A 6000-nucleotide genomic window follows, 5' to 3' on the forward strand; every position below is an offset into this window, starting at 1 on the left:
CACGTTAAAGATTGTCTGGAGCGCCCACGTTACCCCGGAGTTGTGTACAAAATCCCCTGCAAAAACTGCGATGCATCATAGATTGGCGAGTCTGGCGATTTTAAGAGAAGATTAAGAAAACACAAGAACGACGTCAGCAAATGTCGCACGTCATCGAACCCACTGGCAGAGCATGTTCAACAAATGAAGCACACCATTGACTGGGAAAACGTCACAATCTCAGATACAATGAAGCATTTATCGTCCCGACTGCTTTTAGAATCATTTTATATTCAGACTACGGATAACGTTATCAACAGGACGAAGGGTAATCTCCCGGATAACTACGCCCATTCACTGCGCTGTCAAGTGCGTTTATAAGAAGCGGCCCATGCCGCCCATCGTCATTGTGAACAAGGGACCCGTAGGGGTCCCGATACGTCATGTTTTAAAAACATTTTATTTTTAGCGAGTGTATGTTTGATTTCACCCCTATGCTTCCCACTCGCCAGACAGGATTCTGTCGAACCCTTGACTACTAAACTCACTGTTTTCTTTCATGCTAGAGTGGGCTGTGAGTACATACTGTGTATACAGCTACCAAGTGACCACCCGCCGCGGTGGCTTATTAGCTACTGCGTTTGGCTGCTTAGGCCGAGGTCGTGGGTTCGTATCCTGGCCGTATTTTGTTGGAGCCAAAATTAAAAAAAACGTCCATGTGCTGTGCGATGTCAATGCACGTTGGAGAACCGCGTCTGGTCGAAAATAATCCCGTGAACTCCACTACGGCATGCGTTATAGCCAATGAATCACTTCGGGACGTTAAACCGCACATAATATATCATACCATACCATACCATACCATACCACACTATAACTTTCCAGTTACCGCTCGCATGTGGTGCAGAACAGTGCCAGGACACCAGTGGGCTAGTGGTTTTTATTACACCTTGCTACTTATTTTCATTTTTTAAGTTTTTTTTTCTTTTTTTCTTAATCAATGTGCGTGTTAATGTGGCCTTCTATATAGTTGTGCATATTATGTCCATCTATCTCTTCTCGCTGTCATTCTTATTAGCGCTTTGTCTCACTATCTTTTCCTCATGCACGTTTTATTTTCGCCGGCCGCGGATGAAGTATTTAATATATACAAGATAGTTGTATCTACGGCTAATTGCGAACTCTACATTCGCTTATATTTAAATTTTATTTTATAACTAAAACACTACAACTCCTTCTGGTCTAACTTTTTGGGCCACTAAACTAGTTACCTGAAAAAGATGCATCCAATATCCCAGCAATAATTTTTACCTCAATAGTAATCAACCCGAATTTAACAGATCAAGATCATGGCGGCTTCTGCTTGACTACCTTTGTAGCCTTCGTAAGCATTATGATAGGCCAAACATCTGTTATTCGATTACGTTACCTCATTTATAATTTTGCAAGGTTCTGGGGTGTTAGTTTTGACTCATGCGACAGATCTTTAGACAGAGAAGCTTTCGTCTTGTTATCTCCCACATTGCCAGGGTGAAATAACATGTATGGGTTCTGGAAAAAAAATTAAGCCAACATAACTCTCAACAGGAAATGTGCCTTCCTAATCTCCCAACGCGAGCTATGCACAGCACTATGACCTACGGCTACGTCTCCTTGTATAACGCTATACCCTCTTGGTTTGTTTACAGCGATACACCGACGCGATAAGTAAGCGTCGTTTGCGTCTGCCCTACGCCGGGGCTTCCTCTTCATGTTATCAGTTGGTTCTCGAGCAAACTGCGCAAGCGCGACGACCAACCCGAACCGCGTGCACGTTCTGGGTGCGTCCCGGGCGTCTTCCATTCGAGCAGCACTTGCCGTTCGTGGAAGGGAAGGACTCGTTGTGATCTGAAACAGTGGCGCGCGTTTGGGGACGTGGCCGCAGTTTTTTTTCTTTTTGGAAAGCGGGCACGCAAGACGCGAGTTTGCAGGGGGGGCGTAATGCATTCTGCGTACAATTCGCAAACGATGTCCTGGAACCGACACTCAGTGTCAGTGACGTTCGGATTGTGGAGTCTAAAAAATAATGAGTTTGTTGGTTGCAAGGCTCTGACGGAAAAACCTTTTTTTTTATTGCTCGTCTGCAGAATGCAGCCGTTAAGCACAAACGGACTAAAACCACGAAGACACGTGTAACGATAGATGCTATGCATTGGTCGGGTGCTAACGAAGCACGCTATCCCCGCTTTTCTTCTCTGAAAGGATACGTCTAAGACAAACTTATGCGAATTTTCCCGCACATCTGCCTAGTCTTCTTACCTCATTTATTGATAAATTTTTTATAATGATTGCGCTACATTGTATATTGGAGCATTCTTAAAACGCCAGCACTGATAACAAAAATTGATGATGGCCTAGCTCTGTTAGGCCAGGATATACGTATAGTGAAAGCGCGGCGACATCTGGTTAGGAAGAGTTAATATATAACACCTGTGCATTCACTGGATGCGCCGTCGATCGTGGCGTGGAGGAGTGGTAGTGTACCCGCCTCAAACGCCAAAGGCCCTGGTTCGACTCCCAGCCTCAACACAGGGGTTTTCTTTTTATTCAGTGAGTGTACAGGGGTTTCAGTGGCTCCCGCCACCGACCACGTCGTGGGTCACGTGGTGCGGAGCAGCTGCCGGCGTCATGGCTGGTCACGTGGTGCGCTGCGACCACGGTGGAAATGCGAGCACGACGAAACTGCGAGTTCGTGGCCAATGTAGCTTTCGCTACAAAACCTTACACCCGGATGTTTATGAAAGCACTACGCCCTACATGTCACGGCCTGCACCACTACAAGAAAGGGAACCAATAAATAGCAATATATGAACTCACAGAATGTACGAGCTTATGTTTCACGAAGTAAACACAAAAACATTTGTAAGAACTGCACGTACGTTCGTCTCAATCAAGAAAAGAATAGTTGGCAGAATTACGTACCTGCATTCCTGGGACCCTTACACTACAGATACAGCATCAAGGCAGAGAAAGAAAATAACAAAACTTGGCAGTATTGAGGCACACATCATGGCTTTTATCATTAGCCTTACTTTAAAGTGTTTTGCCGCTGTTCCCGTTCTAAGGCAGCTCGAAGGGTAAACTTCCCTATTTCCCGCCTCCACTGCCACTCACCGCGTATGTGGAGCGCGGCTGGCGTCGTCGTCGTCCAGTCCACTGGGCTCACGAGAAGGGCGAATGACTGCACCTGAGAAAAAAGCAGCGAACTTATGAGATTCTTCGAAAAATTCCGGGACTTTAAGATAAGATTACAGCTCACGAGTGCACCGTGCAGTATTCAAGAATTTCCCCATTTCCTGCCTTATCATGAAACGATCTAACGAGCGTGCCCGCCGTCGGGAGAGCGCGACTCTAATGCAGCGCCTGTCAACCTCCTGCTCTTTCTTTTTTTGCGTGTTGAACGCGGTCAGCCTTCCCAAGAAGTAATCGAAGCGTGTGGGCCTCAGGAGCATGACAAGTAGTTCTTTGGAAGAAAACTTGCGAAGTTTTCTCGGCGTCCTCTCGTGCGAACGCTGAATACCAAGGCTGTTCTGTTTATTAACCTGCTTTTCTCAGACATTTTCTCAAAACATCGGCCCATCTAAGAGGCCTAATTCACGGCATTTCGTTGTCTATTTTTTAGAGAAAAATCTTTGAGAGAAAATTTCTCACAAGGAGCTTGCGCGTTCTAAAGTCATGAACCGAATGGAGTTAAAAGAGGTGCGAGAGCATTAAATGTCTAGCGGCACTCGTGTCACCAACATCACCCGAGGGCCCGAAACAGCGCCATTAGCAAGGGTCGAGGGCTATAGGTCAACACCGATCTGTGACGTCAGCAGGATGCGGTAGGGCTGCTGTCGCCGGATAGAACGGCTGGGAAAAAAAATTTGGGGGTGAAAAGTAGGCTTAGGGCCCATAAGAATCATGTCCAACATAGTCCGACCAAAATTTTGAAAATTGGAAAATAGTAAGACACTTATGAAAATATTAAAACTAATGGTTCATTCTTCTGATGGGTAGCAAGATCTTTATTTTAAATGTTTCCATCGGCTGCATCGATCAGGTAAGACTGTCTTAGAAAACCAATTGGAAACGCTTTTGAGGATGGCAAAAACGTAAACAAACAAAATACATAACTGCCATCGGGTCATTCGCGATATATTGATTGTTATAGTGAAATCTTGCATAATATGCTCCTATGGACGCCAATCCCCCCCCCCCCCCACCTCCCCCAGTCAGATATCTGCCACTCGCTGTCGCACTTGTGTTTGGTGTCCGAGGAGAGAGGCTTATCCTTGCTGGCATTCTATCGGAGAGCGCTTTGGCGACAGCATACGTGGCGCAGTCGCAGCAGTCCGCCTCGGCTACATCGGCTGCAGATGGGTGGGGAGAGGGGAAGAGGTAAAGGTGGGAGAAGATGGGTGCAAGAGCATTTTTACTAGTCAGTGCCCGGATGTGCGCCCACCGGAGTGTGCATCGAGGGTGGAGGCTGCACGCAAGCACACGCGAACGCACCCACACCACGGCTATTTTTGGAAAAGGAGACTTACTGATAAACTATTATTATCTACCAGTGTGTGGAACGCAATCAAAGCAGGCTTTTGCAGTTCGACACCAACGCCACGTACATGAAGGCGAGATTGAGGGCTCCACTGACCCGCCGCGGAGGCTCAGTTGTTAGAGCGCCCGGGTACTGATACGGAGTTCCCAGGTTCGAACCCGACCGCGGCGGCTGCTTTTTTATGGAGGCAAAACGCTAAAGCGCCCGTGTGCTGTGCGATATCAGTGCACGTTGAAGATCCCCAGGCGGTCGAAATTATTCCTGAGCCCTCCACTACGGCACCTCTTTCTTCCTTTCTTCTTTTACTCCCTCCTTTATCCCTTCCCTTACAGCGCGGTTCAGGTGTCCAACGTTATATGAGACAGATAGTGCGCCATTTCCTTTCCCCCAAAACCAATTATTATTATTATTATTATTATTATTATTATTATTATTATTATTATTATTATTATTATTATTATTATTATTATTATTATTATTATTATTATCACTGACGCAAGGAGCAGGTAGTGCGCCTTTCCTTTCGTGAAAATGAACGGCCTTTGCAAAGTTGTCAACGCCAATGAACGCTATGAACGCCGTCGGCTCATTTGTTTTGTTTGGCTTTTGAGGAAAGCAAACGGCACAGTAACCGTCTCACATACCTCGATGGACACCCGAACCGCGCCGTAAAGGAAGGGATAACGGAGGGAGGGAAAGAAGAAAGAGGAAACCGAAAATAGAAAGTTGGATTTTGAGGAAAGGCGCGGCGCTGCGCAGCGGCGGAACACCTGTGGCTCGGTGCTACTAGTGGCGCATGCGCAGTAGTGACTATAGGGAGCGAGAGAGAGAAATATCCGTGGCGAGGCGCGCGTTTTGGCGTCATGTGCCTCCTCCGAGCCCCGCCACGGTGAACTCGCAAGTTCGCGGCCAGTAAAGCTTTCGCTTTAAAATCTGGAGTTGAAAGGGCAGTTGAAAAGAACTACACAGAAAATACAGTAAGACGCGGATGAGACCAAGCGGCGGCGATGCGGGCTTGAAACACTACATGAAACCTGGCTGCTTGCTTAGCAGCCACTTACTACGCCAAACTGCTATTCCATTCCGATACGGTGCCACCCCGCCGTGCGTGTACTTACATCCTGCTGGCTCGTGCTGACCGCGGAATCGTGGACCACGCTCCAGCAGCACTCCCGCACGAATCCGTGGGAATCCCCCGGCGCGCCGCTCCGCTGCGCTTATCAACCTTCACCGCAGCGATCGCGATATCTGGCGAGCCACAGTTCGGTCATGCGCAGTTGCTCTGCCTGCGCACGCATCTAGATGACTGGGGGAGAGAGCGCGCAGTTTAAATATCAAAAAAAGAGGGCGTAGGGTCCCACCCTTCTAAAAAGATTCTTTCGGCCTATTGAATCTACCGCCGCTGAACTCGCTTTATTGTTTATGAATACTCCCACAAAGAA

The 6000-nt window shown here is 47.4% G+C and overlaps 1 long non-coding RNA gene across 1 annotated transcript in view; it reads right to left on the reverse strand.

Annotated features, from left to right (window-relative positions):
* Window positions 1–5739, reverse strand: part of LOC144094526 (uncharacterized) — an 81090-nt gene extending 75351 nt beyond the window's left edge. The window contains exons 1-2 of the long non-coding RNA XR_013306514.1: window positions 5677–5739; window positions 3133–3205 (exon numbers count right to left, since the gene is read on the reverse strand). This is a non-coding gene — a long non-coding RNA (uncharacterized LOC144094526). The remainder of the gene's footprint in view (window positions 1–3132; window positions 3206–5676) is intronic.
* Between the last annotated feature and the right edge of the window lie 261 nt (window positions 5740–6000).

Source organism: Amblyomma americanum, chromosome 6 (assembly GCF_052857255.1).
Source record: "Amblyomma americanum isolate KBUSLIRL-KWMA chromosome 6, ASM5285725v1, whole genome shotgun sequence".
NCBI lineage: Eukaryota > Metazoa > Arthropoda > Arachnida > Ixodida > Ixodidae > Amblyomma > Amblyomma americanum.